We start from the raw sequence: 25,189 nt of genomic DNA, 5'->3' as shown, positions 1-25,189 counted from the left end.
TGGGTACAGTAGTAGTATTGTCAAGTAAATTTTATTGTTATGGCTTAAGGTCCTGAGATGGGGAGGTTATCCCAGATTATCTGGCTGGGCTGAATGTAATCAAAGGGGTCCTTAAAAGTCAAAGAGGGAGGTAAAAGAGGAGGTCAGAGTGATATGATGTAAGAACTTGATGCACTTCTACTGGCTTTGAAGGAGGAAGGGGACATGAACCACCTTAATTCCTTAAGTCTTCTGAGTTGTATGGGAATATTTTCTGAGGTATTGCTTTGAAATCTAACAAGTTTATAAGGAACGTGAGGGAGGTGGGCAGAGGACATAAAAGTTTATTGGTGTCAGCTGGTTATGAGGATTGTACCTGGGCTGATGAGATGATACAGCAACAGTTGCCAACCACCAAGGAGGATGTGGGATGCACAGAAGTAAAATACTGTACTTATTTGGGGGGGGTTGGGGAGGGACAACTTCCTTTGTATTCTTTGTAGAAACAAATGGCTAATGCCTGTCAGGCAAGATTAACATTATATATATATACACACACACACACATATATAATTGTTTTTGAAGTATAGTTACTTTACGATCTTTTGTCAGTTTCTGGTGTACAGCAAAGTGACTCAGAATATATACTTTTTTCAGATTCTTTTCCATCAGAGTTTATTACAAGATAATTGAATATAGTTCCCTGTGCTATACAGTAGGACCTTGTTTACTTTTTATAAAGTAGCTTGCAACATGTCATATTTTAAGGTTTGAGTCTGATTGAAGTAGAGTCAGTTCTTTGTAAAAAAATTGAGTTATAGACATATCTCGGAGGTTATTGTAGAGATTATTGTGGGTTCAGTTACAGATCACTGCAATAAAGTGAATGTTGCTATAAAGTGAGTCACATGGAATGTCTTGGTTTCCCAGTGGATATAAAAATTGTTTATACTGTAGTCCGTTAAGTGTGCAATAGCATACTGTCTAAAAAAACAATACATACCTTAATTAAAAATACTTAATTGCTAAAAAATGCTAACTATCATCTGAGGCTTCAGTAAGTCATAATCTTCTTGCTGGTGGAGCCTCCTGCCAGGATGTTGATGACTGCTGACTGATCAGGATGGTGGTTGCTGAAGGTTGGGGTGGCTGTGGACATTTCTTAAAACAAGACAACAGTGAAGTTTAGTGCATGAATTGACTCTTCCTTTCATGAATCATTTCTCTGTAGCATGTAATGCTGTTTGACAGTATTTTACCCACAGTAGAACTTCTTTAAAAATTGACCCCTTTAAAAATTGGGGTCAATCCTCTCCAGCCCTGCTACCGCGTTATCAACTAAGTTTATGTAATAGTCTTAATCATTTGATGTTATTTCAACAGTCTTCACCAGGAATAGTTTCCATCTCAAGAAGCCCCGTTCTTTGCTTATCCATAAGAAGCAACTTCTCATCCTTTAAAGTTTATCATGAAATTACAGCAATTCAGTCACATCTTCAGGCTTCACTTTAATTGTAGTTTCCTCCCTCTTTCTACCACATTTACAGTTCCTTCCTCCACTGATGTCTTGAACCCCCCCCCCCCCAAAGTCATCCATGAGGGCTGGATTCAACTTTTTCCAAACTCCTATTACTGTTGATATTTTGACTTCTTCCCATGAATTATGAAGTTTCTTTTTTTTTTAATTTTTAAATTTTTTATTTTTAATTTTTTAAATGAAAGTTCTTAGTGGCAATTAGAATGGTGAATCCTTAATATTCTGTAATAAACCGTATGTAAAAGAATATGAAAAAGAATATATATATATATTCAACTGTACTTCAATTTAAAAAAAAAGGAATGGTGAATCTTTTCCAGAAGGTTTTTGATTTACTTTGCCCAGATCCATCAGAGGAATCACAATCTATGGCAGCTATTGCCTTATAAAATGTCTTTCATAAATAATAAGACTTGAAATTACTCCTTGATCCATGGGCTGTAGAAGAATGTTATATTAGCAGGCATGGAAACAAACATTAATCTCCTATACATCTCCATCAGAGCTCTTGGGTGACCAGACACGTTGTCAGTGAGCAGTAATATTTTGAAAGGAATCTTTTTTCCTGAGCAGTAGGTGGGCTTAAAATATTCAGTAGATCATGTTGTAAACAGATGCACTGTCACCTAAGCTTTGTTCTTCCATTTATTAGAGCACAGGCAGAGTAGATTGAGCATGATTCTGAAGAGCCCTAAGATTTCTGGAATGATAAATGAGCATTGGCTTCAACTTCAAGTCATCATCTGCATGATCCTCCAACAAAAGAATCAGCCTGTCTCTCTTGAAGCTTTGAAGCCAGGCATTGACTTCTCCTCTCTAGCTATGAAAATCCTAGAATGCATCTTCTTCCAATAGAAGGCTGTTCCATCTACATTGAAAATCTGTTGTTTAGTGCAGTCACCTTCATTAATCATCTTAACTAGATATTCTGCATAACTTGCTGCAGCTTCTATTCAATACATCAGCTCTTGCTGCTTCACCTTGCACTTTTATGTTATGGAGATGGCGTTTTTCCTTAAACCTCATGAACCAACCCCTGCTAACTTCCAACTTTTCTTCCGCAGCTTCCTCACCTCTCTCAGCCTTCATAGAATTGAAGAGAGTTACGGCCTTGCTCTGGATTAGCCTTTGGCTTAAGGGAATGTTGTGGCTGGTTTGATCTTCTATCCAGACCCTAAAACTTCCTCCATATCAACAATAAGGCTGTTTCACTTTTTTATCCTTTGTGTGTTCACTGGAGTAGCACATTTAATTGCCTTCAAGAACATTTCCTTTGCATTCATAGCTTGACTGTTTGGTGCAAGAGGCTAAGCTTTCCGTCTGTCTTGGTTTTCCATGTGCCTTCATCACTAAGCTTCTGATTTAAAGTGAGAGACGTGTGACTCTTCCTTTCACTTGAGTACTTAGAGGCCTTTGTTGGGTTATTAACTGGTCTAATTTCAATATTGTTGGGTCTCAGGGAATAGGGAGGCCTGAGGAGAGGGAAAGAGAAGGGGTGTCAGCTGGTTGGTGGAGCAGTCAGAACACATACAACATTTATCAATTAAGTTCACCATCTAATATGGGCATAGTTCATGACACTGCAAAACAATTACAATAGTAACATCAAAGATCACTGATCACAGATCACCATAACAAATAAAATAATAATGAAAAATTTTGAAATATTTCAAGAATTACCAAAATGAGACACAGAGACACGGAGTGAGCAAATGCCGTTGGAAAAATAACACCAAGAAGGCACTTGCCCCCTGCTTTGGTCTTGCTACCCCACGGGTACAGATAAATTTAGACTTTGGCCTTTTTCCACAAGAGAACAAGGCCTCTGATGAAGTTCCATGCCTTGTGGAGAACTGGTGTGTTTCTTTGATTAGTAAACTGGATTTAGTCTCTAGGCAACCACACACAGCCTCCTTTTCTAAGGAAAGTAGGATATGTGGACCCAAGTTAGAGGCATTCCTTCCTTTTTGCTTTCCTGCAGCAAGGGAGTACTGATTGTTGTGTTACACTCTGAGCATTAAAGGGTCTATAGCAAAATTAATGCCCTTGGGTCAGCATTATTCCTCCCTGCATATGGGATTGTACCTCTTCAGACTTGCTCAGCTTCTTCAGAATATCTTTTTCTCCTGACCAAAGCTATATGACTGCATTTCATGTAAGCATGATACACGTGGCTGAAGCTTGTTAATTTAGCTAAATGTGATAATTAACAGAATTAAAGTTTATCTGTGTGTATGATAAAATAGTTTAAAATTATATAAATTATTTAATTGACAAATAAAGGTAATTAATAACTGATAAAAGAATTAAGACTAAGTCCTAGTCACCTGTGTTTACTTGGGTACAGAAGTTCATGTACTGCAGGGAGAACTGTAGACAGCAGTTTGGTTTGTACAGTTTTCTAATGTCAGCTATAAGTCTGGCTGATAATTCAAACTAAGTAAAGAATCCTTTAAATACCAAGAGAGTTAGCAGGGGATCATTTTATCTGTAGGTTCTGTCAGCCTCAAGCTGGAAGAAATAAACTGATACTCTTGTATACAGTTTTTTCCCTGATAGTTTAATGTCTGTTTAAAAGTATACAAAAGCTGTACTCCTTGAATGGTTATTCATTCCTTGGAAGCAAGTATTACTGTTCAGTTGTCTCAGAGAGTTCCAAAATGACATGATTAGGACACTTTTTGCATTTTAACCTAGGTTTGTAGTTCTCTTCTTGTTTGTTACACAATCTTAATGCTTAAAAATACTATGCAGCCATGTCTTTGAACTTTTTCAGTTATACTGCCAGATCCTCTGTTCTTGTTTAATTTTCATCTTTAAACTTGTGTGGTGTTTGTTATGTGTCTGTACGAAAAACGCAGCATAAGGTAGTATGGTCTCCATGTGATTGCAGTTGATATAGTTTGTTAACTTTCATTCTTTTCGGACTTGAGGATTTTTTTGTTTGTTTGCTTGTTTGTTTTTAATAAAGATTTTAATGGTGACATCTGAAGTGAGGGAGTCAGATTTTGTTGTAAGACTAAATGTTATATAACAAATAGACACATTATAAACCATCGTGGTTTCTTTTTTGTTTAGACGACATTGCACATACAAATGTGTATGCTCTTGGGTCTCCCATGGCATAATTTAATGTAGCTGTTTTGGTGACCTCACCCACTTAACTATCACTGGGTGAACAATTCTAGTTTTGAGGATCAGTGTGTAAGGGAGAATGATAGAATTAGAAACAAATTTAAAATGCCTTTAGTATAAAGCACCATGTGTACAATGCATGCCCTACATTTTATGGTAGCCACAAAAGATGTTGAAACCTCTGCAGTTAAATGCTATCTTTCATGTCTTTATTGTCTGCAATCATGCCTTCATCAAGTTGAATTCTGGTCCACACTCTACCTGACATTTGAAAACTTGACAACAAACTCTAGAACAGAATTGTCATCATGTAGGGAAGGTTGCTTTTCCTCCTCCTGCCTCTGCTGCTGAAGTTAATACTTACTTAGGTAAGTTTTGCTTTGTACATCTCTACTTTCTTCCCTAGCGTCAGTGAGCAAAGGAGTAAGTCACTTGGGTAATGGCTTGACCAGCTAGGTCCTTCAGAAACCCAAGTTACCCCTTTCTCCTTTCATTTCCCAATCGGACTGATATTTATATAGTTACCACAGTCTGAGTCTTTGCCAAAATTGAGGCCCTTGGGAGCCTAGGAGAGTGCAGTAGTAGCTTTGACAGTTTATTGGTTTGTTTATAAAAATAACATTTTCCCCTGATTGCATATTAATCATATAATTACACAATGTTGGAAAATGTAGAAAAGCAGACACAGAAAAAGTACCTATACTCTTTATACCCCAGAAATAGCACTTGTTAAACTTTCTAGTCTTTTCTTTCTTATGCATATGCATTATGTGTGAAAGATAATCTCTTTTCTAGCTAAAATTAATAACTTTTTCAACACATATTTGCTGAATACCAATTATGTACTGTTGTGTTTGACACTGGATTATTATCACTGTTTTAAACCTATTTTTATAAATATACTGTGAGCAGTCTCTCATAGCACATGCCATTTATGACCTTTTTTTAGATATATTTGAGATTTGACAATCCTGCTCCACTGTGGTTAAGGGAATATGCCATTTGAGAGCTATAGGGAAGAGAACTGGCCTCCAAGGAGGCTTGGTCTGAGTGTGTCAGGTCACCATATGATATTATGATATTATGCTCAGAGCTTCGTGAGGGAATCCCATATTGTTTCCACTCAATATGTCCACTCAATATGACAGAAGTTCCTGGAAAGGTTTTCAGAGGAAAACAAGAGGAGTACTTTGGGAGGTATGATTTGAGACTCAACTTCAGATCATATGTTAAATTAATATTCTGATAAAATAATGATTAGATCTCTTGGCCAATATTGAACTATTTAGAAACAAAAGATATTAGAATACTTCTGGGTCATATATTTGAATCTAATTTTCCCAAAGATGATCCAGAATTGAAGCTTCTAGTATCAATTAACTTTAATTTTGACATATTCTTCTCTAGGCAATTCTTGGATCCATTTTTTTTTAACCTCTAACCTTTTCACCTCTAACCAATCCCTACTCTTAGATTTTCTATACACTGCCCCTAAAATAAATTCCTTGACCAACACTGGGTCTGCACTGGTAGGTTGAACAGACCTGGCCCCATCCATCATGCAGAGGAAGAGAGACAAACCATTAAGCATACTAATAACTAACTGTAAATTGAGAATAGTGAAGGAAACAGAGTTCTTGGATGGAGAGTAAAGGGCAGAAACCCTTAGACTGACTGATCAGGGAGGGCCACTTAGGGAACTAATGTATAAGGTGAGACTTGAATGAGATGAAGACAGCCCAAAAGCCACACAGAACATTCCAGGCATAGGGAACGGTTGATGTGATGGCCCTGGTGGGTATAAGGTTAGTATGTCTTAGGAACTGAAGGATGCCGGGTGCTGGTGGAGAATAGTGAGTGCCTACTGTGTGGCTTTAGAAGACATGATAGTGATGGGCAGACACATGGGAAGCTACAATCATATCATATACAGGGCCTCAAAGTCCATGATAGGAAACTTGGATTTTAAGGACAATGAGAATCCATTGAGAGATACTAAGCAAGTAAGAAATATAATAAGACTTACATTTTAAAAGGATTTCTAAATTTAAAGAGAATCAGTTAGAATGGGACAATTGAAGAAGCATGAAGATTCATAAGAAGGCCATTGTAGTAGTTTAGGCAAGAAATGATGGTGACTTGGGTGAAGGTGGTGACAGTAGATTTGGAAGATTTTGATGGATATACTCTATAGCAACACTGTCCAATAGAAATATAATGTGAACCACAAATATATATTTAAAAATTTCTCATAACCATATAAAAAAGTAAAAGGAAATTAATTTTAATAATGTATTTTATCTAACCCAATATATCCAAAATATTACTACTTTAACACATAATCAATATAAAAATTATTAGTGAGATATTTGCCATTCTTTTTTTGTACTAAGTCTTCAAAATCTGATGTGTATTTTATACTTAAAGCACATATCAATTTGGACCAGTCCCATTTCAAGTGTTCAAGTTTTCTTCTTTTGTGTCTTACCCCTCTTTTCTAGGCTTAAGTACAATGCCAGAATTCCCGTTACTTGATTGTTAATTGATCTTGAACATCAATTTACACGTTATTGCCTAAACTCACTTTGTATTCTGAATCCATTTGTAACCTCAGAATTGTATTCCATGAGCATGTATTAACATAGTTTTAATTTGCTTTTTTATAGTTTAGGGATCATTCTTTATCAATACAAAAGGAGCTGCTTCTTCCTTTATTAATGACTGCTATGCAGTCATTTGGATGGACGTACTACCATTATTTATTTAACTAATCTTAATGGGCATTTAATCTATTGCCATTAAAAACATTTCTGCAGGGATATCTTTCTTTCCATATCATTTTTCACATGTACAAAATATCTGTAGGACATAGTCTGAGAAATAGAATTGTTGGATCAAAAGATAAGTGCATTTAAAATTTTGATAGGTGTTGCCAAACTGCCTTCCATTGATATGGTACCTATTACACTTCTACCAACCAAGTGTGAGGATGCCTATTCTCCTTCACCAACAGTAGGTTTTCAATTATTTTTGATCATTGCCAATCTGTTAGGTAAAATTGGTATCTCCTAACTTCAGTTTACATTTTATTATGAGTGAGGTTGATCAATTTTTCATATGTTTAAAGCCTCATGTATTTCTTTTTTCTTTAAATTGTCTTTTTATTCCTGTTGACCATTTATCCCCCACAATTGAACTGTTTGTCTTTTTGCAGAACCTCTTTATATATTAAGGAAGTTAGCCTTTAGGCTTTAATAACGCTATATTTTTTCCCCTAACTTTTAACTTTAATCTTATGTTTATTTCATGTAGAATATTTTAATTTACATGAACTTCGGTTTATTTAGTTTTTCTTTCATGGTTTAGAAAGGCTTTCCCATTCTGATATTATAAGATCATTTCCCATGTTTTCTTCTAGTAGTTTTATGATTAAAAATTAAAATTTGATCCATTTTAACATCATTTATTGAATAACTCTTTCTCCACTGAGAAATATGTTTCATTTCTTTACTATTATCTGTCATATCACATTGTTTCCATTTATTCAGGTCTTCTTTTTGCATGTGTGTGACTTGTAGCATTTTAAGGTTTTTCTTTATAACTTTGACATAGTTCTTGCTAAATTTATTACTAGGCATTTAATTTTATTATTGGTATTTTAAATGGGATCTTTTATTTCATTATATTTTGTAACTGACTGTTGTTTGTATACAGAAAGGCTATTTATTCACTCATTTTATCTTAAATTTTATTACTCATTCCTTTTTCTAATTATTGTGGCAGCTGATACTTCCACAACAGTGTTAACTAATCATGCTAATAATAGGCATTCTTTTTCTTAACTTCCATGGAAATGTGTTTGGTATTTCTCAGTTATGCATGATGTATATGATGTTATAAAATTGTGTGAAACAACACTCTATTTATCCCTTTTTTATTAAGGATTACTTAGTTAAATGAAGAGTAGATGTGAATTTGATCAAATGCTACTATTTAATCTATGGATGTTATGATTTTTCTTTTCAGCTTATTAACGTGATGGATTATGTTAATACATTTGCTAATAGTGAGTATCCTACCATTCCTGCTATGAACGTAGCTGGCCAGAATGTATTATTTTTTAAATGTGCTGCTAAATCCCATTTGATAATGATTTAATTAAGATTTATGAATATATATAATTAAATTGATCTGTATAGTTTTCTTTTGTGCAATATATGTTGAGTTTTGGTATTGGTGTTTTGCTGGCTTCATTAAAACAAAATGATACCATATTAGCAAATGATTTATTTTCATGAATTTGAGCAAAGGAGTTTATTATTCTTTTAATATCCTCTAATTCTATGATTATTTCTAAATTTTACTTTAAAAATATAATTTTTTCCTCCATTTTTTCTTAGTTAGAATCATGAATGTTTATCTAATTATTTATTTTAAGAACTGATATTTTAAAATACATTCTGTCATTTTTTTTCATTTTCTGTTTAATTTTTTCTTGCTGTTACCTTTCTTTTGCTTTCCTTAGGTTTATTTTATTGTCCTTTTCTAAGATCTTGAGCTGAATGCTTAATTCATTCATTTTCATTCTTTTTGATCATTAAAAGAAGTTTCTAAGACTATGTATATTCTTCTGAGCATTAGGTTCTGTATTATTTGTGTTACTTTTATTTTGTACATATTTGTCAAGAATGGTAAAAGAGCTGAGATTTTATCCTATTTACAAGGTATAAGGTAGCCTGACACAGTTTTGTGTCTGCTCTGGCTCCTGGATCAGAAACAAAGGATTGTTTATTACTCACAGCAATAACAACAGCCCGAGAATTAGTATTTGTGCCAGTTCCCTGAGCCCCACTTTCCCCAGGGCAATGTGAAGAGGGCCAGGTGACATCTGCACACACAGTGAGTTGCATTACAGGAAAGAAACCCTGAGCTTAGGAAACCTGAAACTTTTATAATGGTCAGTAAGGTTGATTGTCTTTTGAAGCTTCAAAGGGACATACTATCTTCCAAGATCTGTTGCAAGATCTTTCCAAGGTTATTCAGTATACAAACATCCTTGGAAAGATAGTCCAGAACAAAGGAACTTAGTGTCTTAGCTTGCAAGATGTGCAGAAATGTAAGAGACCCATGGAAAATTGTTTCCCAACAATATCCACCCCTGTTTCTATACCATCTTGGCTGCTAGTAATTTCCCCCAAGAATATGCCACTCTCAGTCACTCTGATTAATCTGAACAACCAAGATTAGAACCAAATCCATTCACTTTGTTTCATATAAACTCATATGTATCAGGTGGACTCTAGACAGTAGATGAGGCAAACTGCAGTATTGACCTCAACCATGCCCCTTATGCTTCTGGATTCAATTAGCTGAGCAACCCCCGTAAGTCCTTCAGGTCCATCTTGGAAAACAAGATGGCTTTACTAATCATTAGAGAAATGAAAATCAAAACCACAAAGAAATATCACACATTAGAATGACTACTATCAAAAAAACAGAAAATAATAAGTATAATGAGGATGTGGAGAAATTAGAACCCTTGTGCACCATTGGTGGGAATGTAAAATGGTGCATCTGCTATGGAAAATAGTATGGCAATTCCTTGAAAAATTAAAAATAAAATTACCATATGATCCAGAAATTCTACTTCTGAATATACATCCAAAATAATTGAAAGCAGGACCATGAAGAGGTAATTGCACACCCATAATTATAGCAGCATTATTCATAGTAGCCAAGAGGTGGGAAGCAACCATTGACAAAGGAATGGATAAACAAAATGTGGCATACATAGACAATGGAATATTATTCAACTTTAAAAAGAAAGGAAATCCTGTCATGCTACAACATGGATGAACCTTGAGAACATTATAAGTGAAATAAGCCAGTCACAAAAAAACAAATATTGTATGATTCCACTTATATGAGGTATCTAAGGTAGTCAAATTTATAGAAACACAAAGAAGAGTTGTAGTTTTCAGGGACTTGGGGGAGGGAAATGGAGTGGTGTTGTTTAATGGGTATAGAGTTCAGTTTGTAAGATGAAAAAGTTCTAGAGATCTGTTGCACAACAATGTGACTATACCAATGCTACTGAACTGTACACTTAAAAATGGTTAAAATGGGGGAATTCTCTGGCAGTCTAGTGGTTAGGACTCCACGCTTTCACTGCTGAGGGTGCGGGTTCAATCCCTGGTTGGGGAACTAAGATCCCACAAGTCATGCAGTGTGGCCAAAAAAATCATAATAATAAAAAATAAAAAATTTTAAAAGGTGGTTAAGGTGGTAAATAATGTTTTATCTTACTGCAGTTAAAACAAAAACAAAACTAAGTGACCTCCTCCACTTCAGTTTCTGTATTGATTTATCCATCACTCAACTTCAACAATTAACAATTCATCATAAGATTAGCAATTTATTCCTCTTTATATCCCTACCTACTTCTTCATTCCTTGATTATTTTGACATAATATAATTTCAGCCATAAATCTGAGTATGTATGTCCAAAAGATAATGATTGCTAAAACTTTTATTATTAAATTTATCTATTGAATCATCACGAAACCATCACACCTAAAAAATTAGTGATTTCTGGTTGCTGTGCCTAAGTGTAGTCATCTTTTTCTTATCCTTCTTAGGATTTATAGGCATTCTTAATTCTATATCTTGCTGTATTTTTTCAGTCTTGGAAAATAATCACACATTATCTCTTCAGATTTTCTTTTTGTTCTGCCCCATTCACTCTCTCCTCTCCCTCTGGAACTCCAATTATATGGATGTTAGCCCTTCTCACTGTATCACTTACATCTCTGGCTTGGTTTGCAGCCAACCTGTCATGAAAGAAAAAAAAAAACACACAGAAAAATGTGAGTCTGGGAGTTCCTCTGAAATACATTTGGCATGATAATTTATTGACATAATTTAAAATTTTTTCCACAATCCCCAGAAGTTGTTATGTTCTGATTCTGGGCTTCCTAGCTTCAGGGTGTTGTAAACAGCCCTTATATAGAAGGCCTGAAAAAAGAGCAAAAAAGCAAAAATGGGAGTTTCTTGGTACCTGGAATAAAACCCTACCCCACCCAAGTTTTTGTTTTGGGAATACAGATGTAGGAGGAGAGTAGCAGTGGGAACATCAAGCTTGGGGGAGGGGTTTGTTGAGGAGAGCAGGGAATACAGAACTGGCAAGAGTGGGATTAGCTTTCAGAGATTGAGGTGGGGTGCCAATCTAGGTGACAGATTTATGAGTAGATGGAACCTGTACGCTTTACCCTCGAAGTGAGATCTTCTGATGTGGAGTTGAGGTGGGGCTTGATGCTGTGGGCAGGGAGCATTTATGACTGTCTTGGAAGTTGACTTAATAGATCCCTGGCACAGAAGAATGGTGTGGCCTTTCTTTGAATGGACTGGTGGGCTTCAGCAGTGAACATCATGTGTGACCATGATGATCTGAGGGTCAGAAGAAGAGATTTACCCTGTTTTCAGGGTCCCACTGGGGGAGTTGAAGGGGAGAAGGCAGTCTCTCAAATGTGAATTGGAATATCTTGATACCAACTCGGGCTTGTGGGAGGCTGAGCCAGATTTTTTTTCTACATAGAATATATCCATTTAATGTCATCTGTCTTGCTCTTGAATGTTGTAGAACAAATTCATACCTTGTTTTGTCCCCCCCAAACCTATTGTTGTCATTCAGGTGTACTTTTGTCTTTCTTAACTTAGTCTAAATTAACAAAAAAGAAGTGGAAAGTAAATTTCGGAGAGCTTTTTTATTCCCTGACTTCCTTTGTTAGCAGCTATAACAATCTTTAAGAAATTTCAAAAGGACACACAGGAGCAAAGGAGAAAAGCTAAGAATGCTATTTTGTGATGCAGTCAACTTAAGTGAAAGGGAAACCTTGGTAGAAGCAACAGGAAATAGCAATTGAAGGTGAATCAGACAGAATAATCCTCAGGAAGAAAGAAAGGCATGATGATGCCCAGGTTAGACCAAGGAATGTGGTCTGAGGTGTATGCTGACAAGAGACTTCCATCCATCCTTAACCTATTAGACTCTATCCCCCACCCTCACCCCTTGCCCTTAGTCTCTGTCTTCACCTACCATTTGTGATTCTTCTACTCTGCTGGCTCCAAATAATAGTGGCCAACATTGGTGGCTTTTATTCAGGGCAAGGAAGTCCAACTCCTGTTGCTCAACAGGGAGGGAAGTCTGCAAGAGGAAGTGAAGCGGGTGTTACTGGGAAGCTATGTCACAGGCATAAAAACTTGGCACTCTCAATGAATTTTCTCATAGAAACATTATGCACAGTTCTATGGTATTATTTAGCACAGGTGCATTTTGGTACTATTCAGCTGTTAGCACAACTATATGGTGGGTTAAACAGGCTTTTATGGGCTTTCCTAAGAACCTGACCAGTAAGTATAACATTGTTTCTATGATAAAATGCTTTTAAAATCCTATAATAGACTGGCAAAAGGACCTTTGGATACAATCTGTTTGTAAATTGGATTGTCCTGGCTGTGTCAAAGAGGCTCACCCTGCGCCTCAGCTTTAACTTCTACGCTGTACAAAGAAGGCAAGGTATTTTATAGTGACAGATACACCACACACTCCGATTTTAAATAAAGATAAAGATTGGCTCCTTGTAAGAGAGCCTGTCTGATTTGAGACAGGCCGTATTAATGAAATGTGGCATTAAATGGGCCTTTTAAATGAGGCAGTTTGTACGAAGTTCTCTACCATTATCAGACCATCTGTGTTCAGTTTTGTGTGAAAGTAAAAGTTTCAATCTTATTTTGGATCAAAAATGACATTGCTCATTGTGATAAGGAGTGTGATAAGGAGTGTGAATATCACCCAGTAAAAAGTAAATCAAACTGGGGATTTTATATTTTACTGGTTGCCATTTTCAATGGAGAATGAATTAAACACATGGAGTCGAAAGAAAGGTAAAGAGGGGTGGTTGACCAGTTTAGTCATGTTTTATGTAATACTTGTTTTTCTCTTACATGAACACATTATACCATCCATCAGGACAAATTAATATGTCTTGGGCCTTTAAAAACTGTAAAAAAATAATTTTAATGGTTCCAATAACAGCTCCAGATGAATGCTGGAAAACAGATATTCCAAACTGTCAAATAGCATATGTATTGCTTGGCTCTGTTGTAACTGCAAGTAAATGCTGCTTTTGTATGAAGTTTCCTTGACTGCCAATGGAAGAACTGTAACACATTTATTGTGAACAAAATTGGAATGGGAATGAGACATGTTACAACAGAATGGTACCTAATTCCTTCTTGCCAGTTGGACTGAATTAAAATAATAAATCATTAGGACAATAAAGTGTTCTTGGTTATAAGAAGGAATAATTTAATTAAAGAGATTTTTTTAAATGGTAGGTTCATACTTATATCATTTATGTTACAGGGATTTTATTTAAAAATATGGTTTCTTATCATCTGGGAGAATAGACTTAGATCCCATATAAAATATGTGTGTTAAATGGAAAAAATATCAGACAAGCTTCAGAGATGAATTTTACTATGGAATGGAAAGTGTTTACTACAAAGGCCAGTTCCTACTGCTGTTTACTGCAGGTAAGGAGCTTCAGGATGCTGTCCTGTGTTTGAAAGGGGAGACTCATGCCATTATTTATTGCAGTTAATTGCTAATGTGTGTGAAGAGCACAGTATGTTGCAAAGAAGGGCTGAGTAATCCATGGTGACCTTTTGTGCTATCAAAGCTTTATCAATTAGAAGCCCCTGATCGTAAATTCAGAGAACACCCAGTGAATGCCATCAAAGAAAGATCACACATGGCTACTTCAGCGATCCAATTTTTTTTTTTTTTTCTTTTTTGGCTCCTTTTCCTTCAAACTGAATTCTCTCTAGGGTACTGTTTCCAAATCTGCAAAGTGAAGCATATTTAAAATGTTTTCAAACTTTAAAGAGCATTGTGGTTTTTATAAGCAATAGTGGGAATTTCAGAAAAATAGTGGTTATTTTTTCCTGCTGCATGCCTTTCTTCTTGAGGTCCTTGAGCTGGCTGGTTAACTTCCTGATCACTTTCTTTCCCATCTACTTCACTCTCTTGACGCTGGGCCTGTGTGACCTTTTGCAAACTTTGTTAAATGTTTCAAACTTGTAAATTAAAGCCATTGTTTTACTATATTTTTCATTTTGAATCAGTCTTAAAATATTTATTCATTCTCATTCACTCATCTCCAGATAGAAATGTTCATTTCTTATTTTCTTTCATATTTTGCTGCAACTTTTTTTTTTTTTTTTTTTTTTTTTTTGCAGTACGCAGGGCCTCTCACTGTTGTGGCCTCTCCTGTTGCGGAGCACAGGCTCCGGATGTGCAGGCTCAGCGGCCATGGCTCATGGGCCCAGCCGCTCCGCGACATGTGGGATCTTCCCGGACCCGGGGCACGAACCCATGTCCCCTACATCGGCAGGCAGACTCCCAACCACTGCGCCACCAGGGAAGCCCTAATGCAACTTTTGATTTGCAACTTTTGACATTGTTTAATGCCCCCCATTCCCAACTTTTGACATTGTTGAATTCCCCCCTCCTACCCCTTCTTGAAATTCTCTGCTCTAATGTCTTTTGTGACACTGCATTGTTCTGATCTTTTGTTTACTTTGTCTCCCTTTTTCTTCTCCTTCCACTTCTTCTTCCTCTTCTTCTTCTCCTTCCCCTCCTTTCCCTTCTTCCCCTCCTCCCCCTCCTTCCCTTCCTCCTCCTCCTCCTCCTCCTCCTCTCCTCTCCCCTCCTGCCCCTCCTCCTCTTTCTTCTTCTTTTCTAAAACTACCCTATCTTTTCTATATTCTTTAGTTTGGCCATTAACCAAGGCTCAGCTTTCTTTTCCTCTTCTACTCTCTTGACAAGCTCATCTACTCCCAACTATTTCCCAAGCTCTAGGTCTACATTTCCAACTGCTGTCGAGCATTGCTACCATTTCCATCAAAAACAAACTCCAAAATCAAACTCAAGATCTTCCCCTGCCCAGATTCAGGATCGTAATGACTAACATAGTGTCTGACACATATTATAAAAACTCAAATATCTTTTGAATTAATCAATAACTTGGGGGAAGGGACTTAGCTGGGTCTGGGCTGGTCAGAGCTGAAAGTCAGGTTTGAAAACCCCAAGACTAATGGCCAACAATCAAAATATGGTATCCAAAAGAGAGTGATTGACTCAGGTCCAGTCTGAACTGTTGTCTAAGGTGTTTGCTCTGGTGAATAAAGAAAAGGCAGTAAAAGTCTGTGAGGCAGTGAGATAATACTCATACTCATATGGGATACTCATATGCAGATGGTAGTGTCCTAAGTGTCCCACTTGGAACTGCCTTAAGTTCTCACTGGTCTTCAGTCAGTGTCTAGAGGAATAGACTAGAAGACCTGGAAAAAACTAGGCGTGTTGTCAGCTATCTGCCTCTCATCTATGGCAAGAAGGGACCTAAGTTTAGGACATGGGTTTAGTTCAGTTATTTTTGTTCTAAGGAACAGAACCTCTCAAGTTACTTCAAATAATGAGAGGAAGGTAAATAAAACAGGCATCTCAGCTTTGTGGCCAGGCCTCACAAGAGTCTGGGACAAGCTAAGCTTCATGGGAAAGTAGAAACCACACTATAACTGAGTCTTACTGAAGCTGAACAAAATCCCAGGTGGCTCCTTGGACCTCAGTACCAGGAGTTCACAGATCTTTAGACTAGGTCTCTACCTTTAATATAACTCAGCAATTCTCTGTCTCTTGTTTTTCTGTGTCATCTCCCTTTTCCCACTTCCAACTCCCTTCTCTTCTTCAGTAGCCCTTGAGTCTGGGTTAGACTCATCCATGGAGCTTGAAAATATTGTCTTATTCAGTTTGGGCTTCTGTAACAAAGCACCACAAACCTGGGTGGCTCATAAACAATAGAAATTAATTTTCACAGTTCTGGAGGCTAGAAGCCTAAGATGAGGATGCCAGCATGGTTGAGTTCTGGTGAAGACCTCTCTTCTGGCCTCTTTTATATATAAAGGCACTAGTCCCATTCATGAGGGCTCTACTCTCATGACTTAAATCACTTCCCCACGGCCCCACCTCCTAGTACCATTACCTTGAGGGCTAACATTTCACATTTGATTGTTGGAGGGACACAGACACTTAATCGATAGCAAATATATACATGTCTAGTTAGATCCCTGTAGATTCTGACTCAATAAATCTCAATAAAATTAAGAGTTTTTATTTGTTTTCTTCACAACTGTATCCTGTGCCTAGAACAGTGTCTGGTACCTAGTAGATGTTAAAAAAAAATGTTGAGTAAGTACTTTGCTGAGTAAATAACAAACTGGGATGGGACCCAGATGACTAAACTTCTAAGTTTCTCAAGTTATTTAGATGTGTGGTTAGGTTGATAACTACCATAGTACACTTGGTTTCTTTTATCTACCTTACAGATTCATCTTCAGAATGTCATCTTGTTCGTGGCTTCTGCTCTATTTCATGGCCTTTTTTCCTACATCATTTCAGCTTCTTATCTCTCTATTAACTGCTTATTTCTCTGTATTTTTCAATTCAAGTTTCTATTAGCAAGACTCTTATTGGTCTAGCTTGTCTCTGTTTGAACAGATTAACCCACATTAGAGCCCTGTATAGTGAGATGGTGAGCTTGAGAATGGGATGCCCTTTTTTTTCTCTAGCATCATAATATGTGACCAAGAATGAGGGAGGTAGAGAACCACATAGCACAAAACATGGCAGCCTAACAGGCTGAGAGTGCTGCAGGTAATAGTGATTGGTTTGTCTAGTACAGAAAACTTACTTGTACCTCCATATTTTATTAATTATAATCAATTGATTAAATATTTTTGTGTGCTTTATGTGCTTGATGTTGAGTACCTTACACATCAGGCACAAGAAATAAAATAATAAGCAAGAGAAACATGTTGTCATCCTTCATTGAGCTTATTCTGTAGGAGGAAGATAGACGGTTAACAAAGCCATTAAAATAAAGTGTGATATACAAGAAAAATGGATAAATTGGATGACATTAAAATTGAAATCTTTTGCTTTTCAAAAGACACTATTAAGAAAATGAAAAGGAAAGACTTGGACTGGGAAAAAATATTTTCAAGACACATATTTAATAAAGGACTTGTATCAGAGTATACAGAGAAACTTATAAGACAATAATAAAAAGTCAAAGAACCCAACACAACAATGGGCAAAAGAAATGAACAGGTACTTTACTAAAGAAGATGTATAAATGGCAAGTAAGTATATGAAAAGATACTTGACATCATTAGTCATTAGAGAAATGCAAATCAAACCCACAGTGTGAAACCACTATACACCCACTTGAGTGGCTAAAGTTAAAATGACTGATGATACCAAGTGTTGTCAAGAAGACAGAGCAATTAGAACTCTCGTATATTGGTGAAAATGCAAAATGAAACACGCATTTTGGAAAGCAATTTGGCAGTTTCTTTTTTTTTCTTTTTTTTTTTGCGGTATGTGGGCGTCTCACTGTTGTGGCCTCTCCCGTTGCGGAGCACAGGCTCCGGACGCGCAAGCTCAGCAGCCATGGCTCATGGGCCTAACCGCTCCACAGCATGTGGAATCTTCCCGAACTGGGGCACAAACCCATGTCCCTTGCATTGGCAGGTGGACTCTCAACCACTGCACCACCAGGGAAGCCCCCTGGCAGTTTCTTATAAAGTTAAACATATACTCACCATATGATCCAGCAATGCTACTTGGAGGGCTTTACCTAGGTAAAATAAAAATATATGTCCAAAGACTTGCAAATATTAATAGCAGCTTTATTCCTAATAACTCCAAACTGGAAACAAGCATTTTGGAAACAAGTGAATGGGAAAACAAACTGGTACATTTATGTAATGGAATGTTACACAGCAATTAAAAAAAAAAGGAACTACTCTTTTAAAAATTTATTTATTTATTTATTTATTTATTTTTGGCTGCATTGGGTCTTCGTTGCTGCACGCAGGCTTTCTCTAGCTGTGGCAAGCGGGGGCTACTCTTCATTGCAGTGTGTGGGCTTCTCATTATGGTGGCTTCTCTTTTTGTGGAGCATGGGCTCTAGGGACATGGGCTTCAGTAGTTGTGGCACATGGGTTCAGTAGTTGTGGCTCATGGGCTCTAGAGCGCAGGCTCAGTAGTTGTGGCACACAGGTTTAGTTGCTCTGCGGCATGTGGGATCTTCCTTGACCAGGGATGGAACCCATGTCCCGTGTCTTGGCAGGCGTATTCTTAACCACTATGCCACCAGGGAAGTCCCGGAATGAACTACTCTTTTTTTTTTTTTTTTTTTGCGGTACGCGGGCCTCTCACTGTTGTGGCCTCTCCCGTTGCGGAGCGCAGGCTCCGGACGCGCAGGCTCAGCAGCCATGGCTCACGGGCCCAGCTGCTCCGTGGCATGTGGGATTTTCCTGGACCGGGGCACGATCCCGCCTCCCCTGCATCGGCAGGCGGACTCTCAACCACTGCGCCACCAGGGAAGCCCTGAACTACTCTTATATGCAACAAGAAGGATGAATTTCAGAAGCATTGCTTTAAGTGAAAGAAGCCAGCCACTTACAACTGCCTATGTATGTATGTATGTATGTATGATTCCATTTATGTGATATTCTGGAAAAGGCAAAACTATAGTGACAGAGCAGATCAGCAGTTAATCTGAAGCCAGAGGTGCAGGGAGTTAATTGACTGGAGAAAAGCACAATGGAACTTTTTGGGCTGATTGGACAGGTCTATATCTTGATTGTGGTTGTTGTTACAAAACTGATACATTTGTCAAAATGTATTAAATTATACATTTAAATTGGCTAATTTACCTGTATGTCAATTATACTTCAACAAAGCTGATATTTTAAAAAGTAAAGAAAAATGAAGCATGGTAATGCTTAGATTGGGGTGAAGTATAGGGTGCTTTGGGAGTACAAGATAGGGTCACTTCACAATCCAGGGGATTTTGAGGAGGTGCTTCAGGGGATGAGCCATTTAATCTCAGCATGAGTAGGAATAGGCCAAGAGCACGGGGCCAGGTGGAAGGGAACAGGGATCTACAGCGTCAAGGGCATATACAAAGGCTCACAGGCAAGAGAAAACAAGAGACTTTGGAGGTGTTGGTGAAGCAAGAGGGAGAAAAGATGAGTATGGAGAGGTAGGCTGGGCAAAATAAGGACTTTAAAAAGTATTCATTTATTTGGCTGTATCGGGTCTTCATTGCGGCATGCAGGATCTTAGTTGTGGCATGTGGGATTTTTCGTTGTGGTGTTCAAGCTTCTTTAGTTGTGGTGCGCGGGCTCCAGAGCATGTGGGCTTAGTTGCCCCCCAGCATGTGGTATGTGGTATCTTAGTTTCTCGACTAGGGATTGAACCTGCATCTCCTGCATTGGAAGGCAGATTCTTAACCACTGGACCGCCAGGGAAGTTCCAAGATAAGGACTTTTTAAGTCATGTTAAGTTTGGACTTTATTCTAAGTCACTAAAAGTGACTGATGGGTTTTAAGACCTTCTTATCATGTGATGTGATTTCTGATGTATAAGAATGTCTCCGGCTGCTGTGTGGAGAATGGGTTGGATGGAAGGACCTTCACTAAGAGGGCATCAGATGATAGTGCTATGAGTTAGGGGAGTTGCTGGAGGAAATAGAGAGAGGTGGGTAGATTTTAGAAATATTTGGGAAGTAGAATTTCCTGTGGAAATTGATGGGGAAGGAAGAATCAAGAATGGCTTCTAGGTTTCTGGTTTGGGTAACTGGGTGTATGGTGGTGCCATTCATAGAGATAAAGAATAAAGGAGCAAGATGATGACTTTAGTTTTATACATGCTGGTTTTGAGGTGCCTGAGAGGCATTCATATTGTGTTTAGAGGCAGTTGGATGTATAGGTCTGTTGCTTAGAAGACCGGTGTAGGCTGCAGAACATATTTATGTCATTTCCATGTAGGTGGTAGTTGAAATCATGCAATTGATCACTGAGGAGATAGAGGAGTAGGGTGAGGAAAGAAGAGACCTACAGCAGAACCCTAAGAAATTCCAGTTCTCTAGGGAGAGGAGGAAAATTAGGGGAGCATTGTATTATGGAAGCCACTAGAAGTGGTGAATGATCAACAATATCAAATGGAATTGCATCATTGAAGAATATGATTTTTAAAGTTCTTGATTAATATGTGTTATGGAATACTTGAGAGGGGCTGTTACAGTAAAAGATGAATCATTGTTATACAACTATTAAAAAGAAAGTTAACTGATATCTTGTAAAAAAGGCAGCACATTTACTATATAGATGGAAGAACTCAGAGTTTTCTATCATTTTGTTTTGTTCTTCCCAGCTTGGACTTTCCTCCTTCATTAGACTTTAAAAACACTAAATATTAAAGAGCTTCCAGATATCCACTTATATACATTATGTGTGGAGAAGTTTGCACCAGATATTCCCTTATTTACAAACCTATGAGCAAGAACATACTTTTTGCAATGTTTGCTTAATAAATACTATCCACTTTTATTCCCCCTTTCCTTTTGGTCTCTTTCATTCCTGAATGGGTGTGACTAGCTTGAAGAGATCAATGGGAAAAGGTTTTTGATCCCCCTACCTTAAGCAAGAAGTGTTTGTCAAGCGGGCAAGAGGATCAGTCACTGGTGGATAGGGAAATTGTTTTTAACTGAAGTTCCAGTTGCTTTCAAATTGATCTTAGACCGCCATGGTTAGCTTTAGTTGTCTGTGGCAGGATACGGGAATGAATGTCTACACTCTCCTAGATGCCATCTTTCCCTTTCCTTTTTTCTAATTGCCTTTTCCCAAAAAGGAAAGATGAAAAAAGCTTTTGAAAAGCTAGAATTTTACTCTAGAATGATCATTAAAGATGCAATAGGAGAATATTTTTGAGCAACCAATTGAAGATTACATTACAAGAACTCAGAAAGAACAGCCTGGAAAATGGTTGTATGACCCTTACTTAATCATAGTTCCAATCAGTGGCAATTTCTCTTGTTGTTACTATGGTTCAGGTGGGAGGGGAGGAGAACTTCCAAGCTATCTGTCCCAGTCATCAGTTTACTGTCTTTCAGCTCCACATACCTGCTTGGGGTAATGGACTGACTCTAAGCATTTCTCTGTCGCAGTGAGCACAGTGTTAAGTGTTGTCATCAGAGGTTGCTGGAGGGACATTGCCGGAAGATGAGGGCTTCTCTCCCTGGTCCATGTGCTACATTTTGCTTTTCCTTGCTCCTGCTTTGGGGTCTGTCAGTGGTGTGTGTGGGGGAGGGCCATCTACTGGTGCTCTACCTGAAATGTGCCCCAGAATGGGCAGTCCATTGGTGATGTCACAGATCTGTCCTGAACCTTGCTTCAGCCCTCCCAAGGTAGACACTGGTATGCCCCAGGTTGCCTGCTGGCAGTGGCACCCTGATTTTTTCTGTGTATATGCCCACCAGCCTTGCTTGCTTGCACTCCAGAACATTCCCTATAATGGTCCTGCTGTGGATACCATGTGCACCAGGCCTCATACCAGTAGTAGTGCCCTGATTCCTTCTGTGTGCTCACTCACAAGCCTCTGCTCACCTACTCCCTGGAGGGTTATTTCTTGCTATGCGGTGACTGTGGACCAACTCTGGCCTGGCCAACCCAGCAAACATCTCCACTATCTAGTGGGCTGCAACCATACCTTCTCCAATGAGGTCGTTACCCATGCCTTGGGGAGGAGGCCGTCCATCCAAATTTCTTCTTCCCTGTGTACTCTTCATCAACCATAATATTCTCTTTAGAGTTCTCTTACATCTTTATAGTTACTCCTCTATCATAGTTAAATAATTTTTTAAAGCTAAACTTCTCCTATTCAAATTACTGTATGGTTTCTGTCTCCTGAGTATAGCCAGGCTGATACACTCTCTTTCCTTTAATCTATTATGTATATATCTGCCAGATTAGTCTTCCTACAGTTCACCTCTGATTTAAAACACAAACCAAAAAAATAAACCTCCCCCCCAAAAAAACCCAGCAATGATCCTTGAATGATTTGGCATTGTCTGACATTCAAGACCCTCTATGATCTGGCCTCTGCTTGCCTTTCTAGTCTTATTTTCTACTCTTCCTAAAATAACTAAGGCAAGCAGCACTGTGTAGTATAAAAAGTCTAGTCCGCGGTTTGACTTTTAGCTCTATCATTTATTACTAAGCATAGAAGGGCATGTTCTTAGGCTCCTCTGAATTTCAGTTTACTCATCTGGAAAATGGGGATACTAACAGCTTCTCTGCCTACACCACAGAGTTGTTGTGAGGTTAAATTAAATAGTGTATTTGAAAACTAAGAATTCTAAGTTTCTATCAACTGTAATGTGCGGCCATACATGTAGTGTTTTTTTTACTTTTTTAAGAAAGTGCTCCCATGTGAAAAATAATTACTGTCAGTCACTTGTCTAGTATTTATGGATGGGTTAAAGGGGATATCTTTTTCTAGAACTCAGTTATATCTTATTTTTATATTTATATTTTTAGTTTGTTTCAGGATGGGTGAAATAAGACATTAAAAATATCTTGTCTTGATTATTTCTCTTTTTTTGGCCATCAGAAACACAAAATATGATGGCTGTAAAATTTGGGGGTAGAGTAGAACATTTGTCTTTTTCATTACCTTGTCCTGAGGACATCCATTCATTACATGGGTAGACAGATAATTTCATACCTATGTGTGTGTGAATTCATTAAAGTAGTACTCCTCCACCATGTACTATGGTTGTGCATGTGCTAAAATATGCAGAAGTGCTTTGTAAACTGTATAATAGAAGGAAATGAAAATTTTAGAAAATAAACCAGAAATGGAAAAGCTCCTAAGTTGGTAAGAAAGTCAACCTATTCAAAATTCAAATTCCTTGGGAGAGGTATTCCTATTCCATGAGAATTTGATAAAGGGCTGTTGGGCCTTAAGTCTGTGATACAAGATGAAGGGCCCAACTGTTTGTGTAGAAAGAGGCAGATTTATCTAGTTGCTCATGGATTGTACTCATCTTTGTTGGGCATCAGGCCAGCCTATGGATGTTTTCATCAGCAAGTGGTTCTTCTGAATTCCTCATTATCTTGGATATATAATGCTGGAGGAAAAAAGCCAATTCCAGGAGAAGTTGAAACATGAATATAAAAGGCATTTAAAAACTATTTTAAAAAACTTTCTTAGGGAGGAAATATAGGGTTCCTTCCTTTGTAGCCTGAAAAGTAAGGTGAGTTCAACAGAAGGCAAAAATGAAGAGAAGTAGCCATTCCTGTCTTGCTTAGACAAAACTTTTATTATCTAACCTTTCTATAGCTCTTTGTATTTTCCAAAAACCCTTACAAATGCGTTTTTCCCCCATGTAACAATCCTCTGATCAAAGCAGGTTAGTATTCATCTTTCCATTTTCCAAATGAGAAAAAAGAGTTCCAGAGAAGTGAAGTCACCTTCATAGGTCCCAGGGTGAGTCAAAAGTAGAATGGGCTTTTGAGCCTTTGACACAGAGTTCTTGGCTTAATTACTGTACAACATGTTGTTTCTTGTCTTTACTAAAGCTCTACAAATTGGTTAAAAAGAACCCCTAATCTAAGAAGCCAAGTCTATAAATCTGAATAGAGGATACTCTGTGGGAAGGCTTTAGGTTTTATTAAAACTGAGATTCCTTTTGGCCACCCTGCTTAGAGGGCTGTGGAGAAGAGCTGACGTGGTTCATAGATTTCAGAGAAGGAAGTCCTAGACTTCAGAGTAGGTGCTCCTTCAGGTCTTCCGGGGATTATGGTTGTATCTCTTTATAGTAGAAATCTGAAAATGATGTTTATAAGATTGGCATCTGAGAAAGTAGTTTAGCTCAGCCATTGAGATTTGTGTCCAGTTCTTATGTACCCAGTCAACTCTTCATATGTTTGAATTTTTTCCCAGAGGAGAACCTTGTCAGTCTCCAATTCCTGGAACTCTAATTTAGGGTATATATTTCTTTGCAATGTGAATCTATTTCAAACTTAACATCTGATCAGATTGCTAGATCACTGACTGGTACATTGCCAAATACCCAAGAGGAACCTCAATAAATATTTATTAATGTTAATCATGAGAATGATCTTTTTCTTACCTTTGAAATATGTGCTCTACCAATACTGCAACAGAGAAAACCTTCAGGATAATTACATGTTGCATTTATATCCAGTGATTTATTTCCTAGAATCTCAAATTTTGGCAGAGATATGATTACAGGTTTTTTATTTATCTGTTTGTTTTTGCTCTTAAGATTGACACATGTTAGTCCTATAGTATAGATGAGGAGTGTAAAAAGAATATGGCAGTGATTTGAAAAATACTGAAGTGAGTAGGATTGAAGTGAAGTAGGGAATGAAAATTTAGGTCTTTGTTTCCAAATTTCACTAAAAATAGTCTAGTTCTGGGAACTAAACTAATGGTTAAGAGGTTATAGTGGGGCATTATTAGTTCATGTATGTGGAACTATTCTTCTGACTACAATGTAATTTTGAAAAATGAATTTTTGTTTTGACTCTCACTGTGAGATT

At 37.6% G+C, this 25,189-nt stretch overlaps 1 protein-coding gene across 12 annotated transcripts in view; it reads left to right on the top strand.

Moving 5' to 3' along the window:
- The window catches only part of MTERF1 (mitochondrial transcription termination factor 1), a 710,255-nt gene that overhangs the window by 8,940 nt on the left and 676,126 nt on the right, over positions 1-25,189 (top strand). The window lies entirely within an intron of this gene.

This window comes from Kogia breviceps, chromosome 9 (genome assembly GCF_026419965.1).
Source record: "Kogia breviceps isolate mKogBre1 chromosome 9, mKogBre1 haplotype 1, whole genome shotgun sequence".
Classification (NCBI taxonomy): Eukaryota; Metazoa; Chordata; class Mammalia; order Artiodactyla; family Physeteridae; genus Kogia; species Kogia breviceps.
This window is presented reverse-complemented; position numbering and strand designations above follow the sequence as displayed.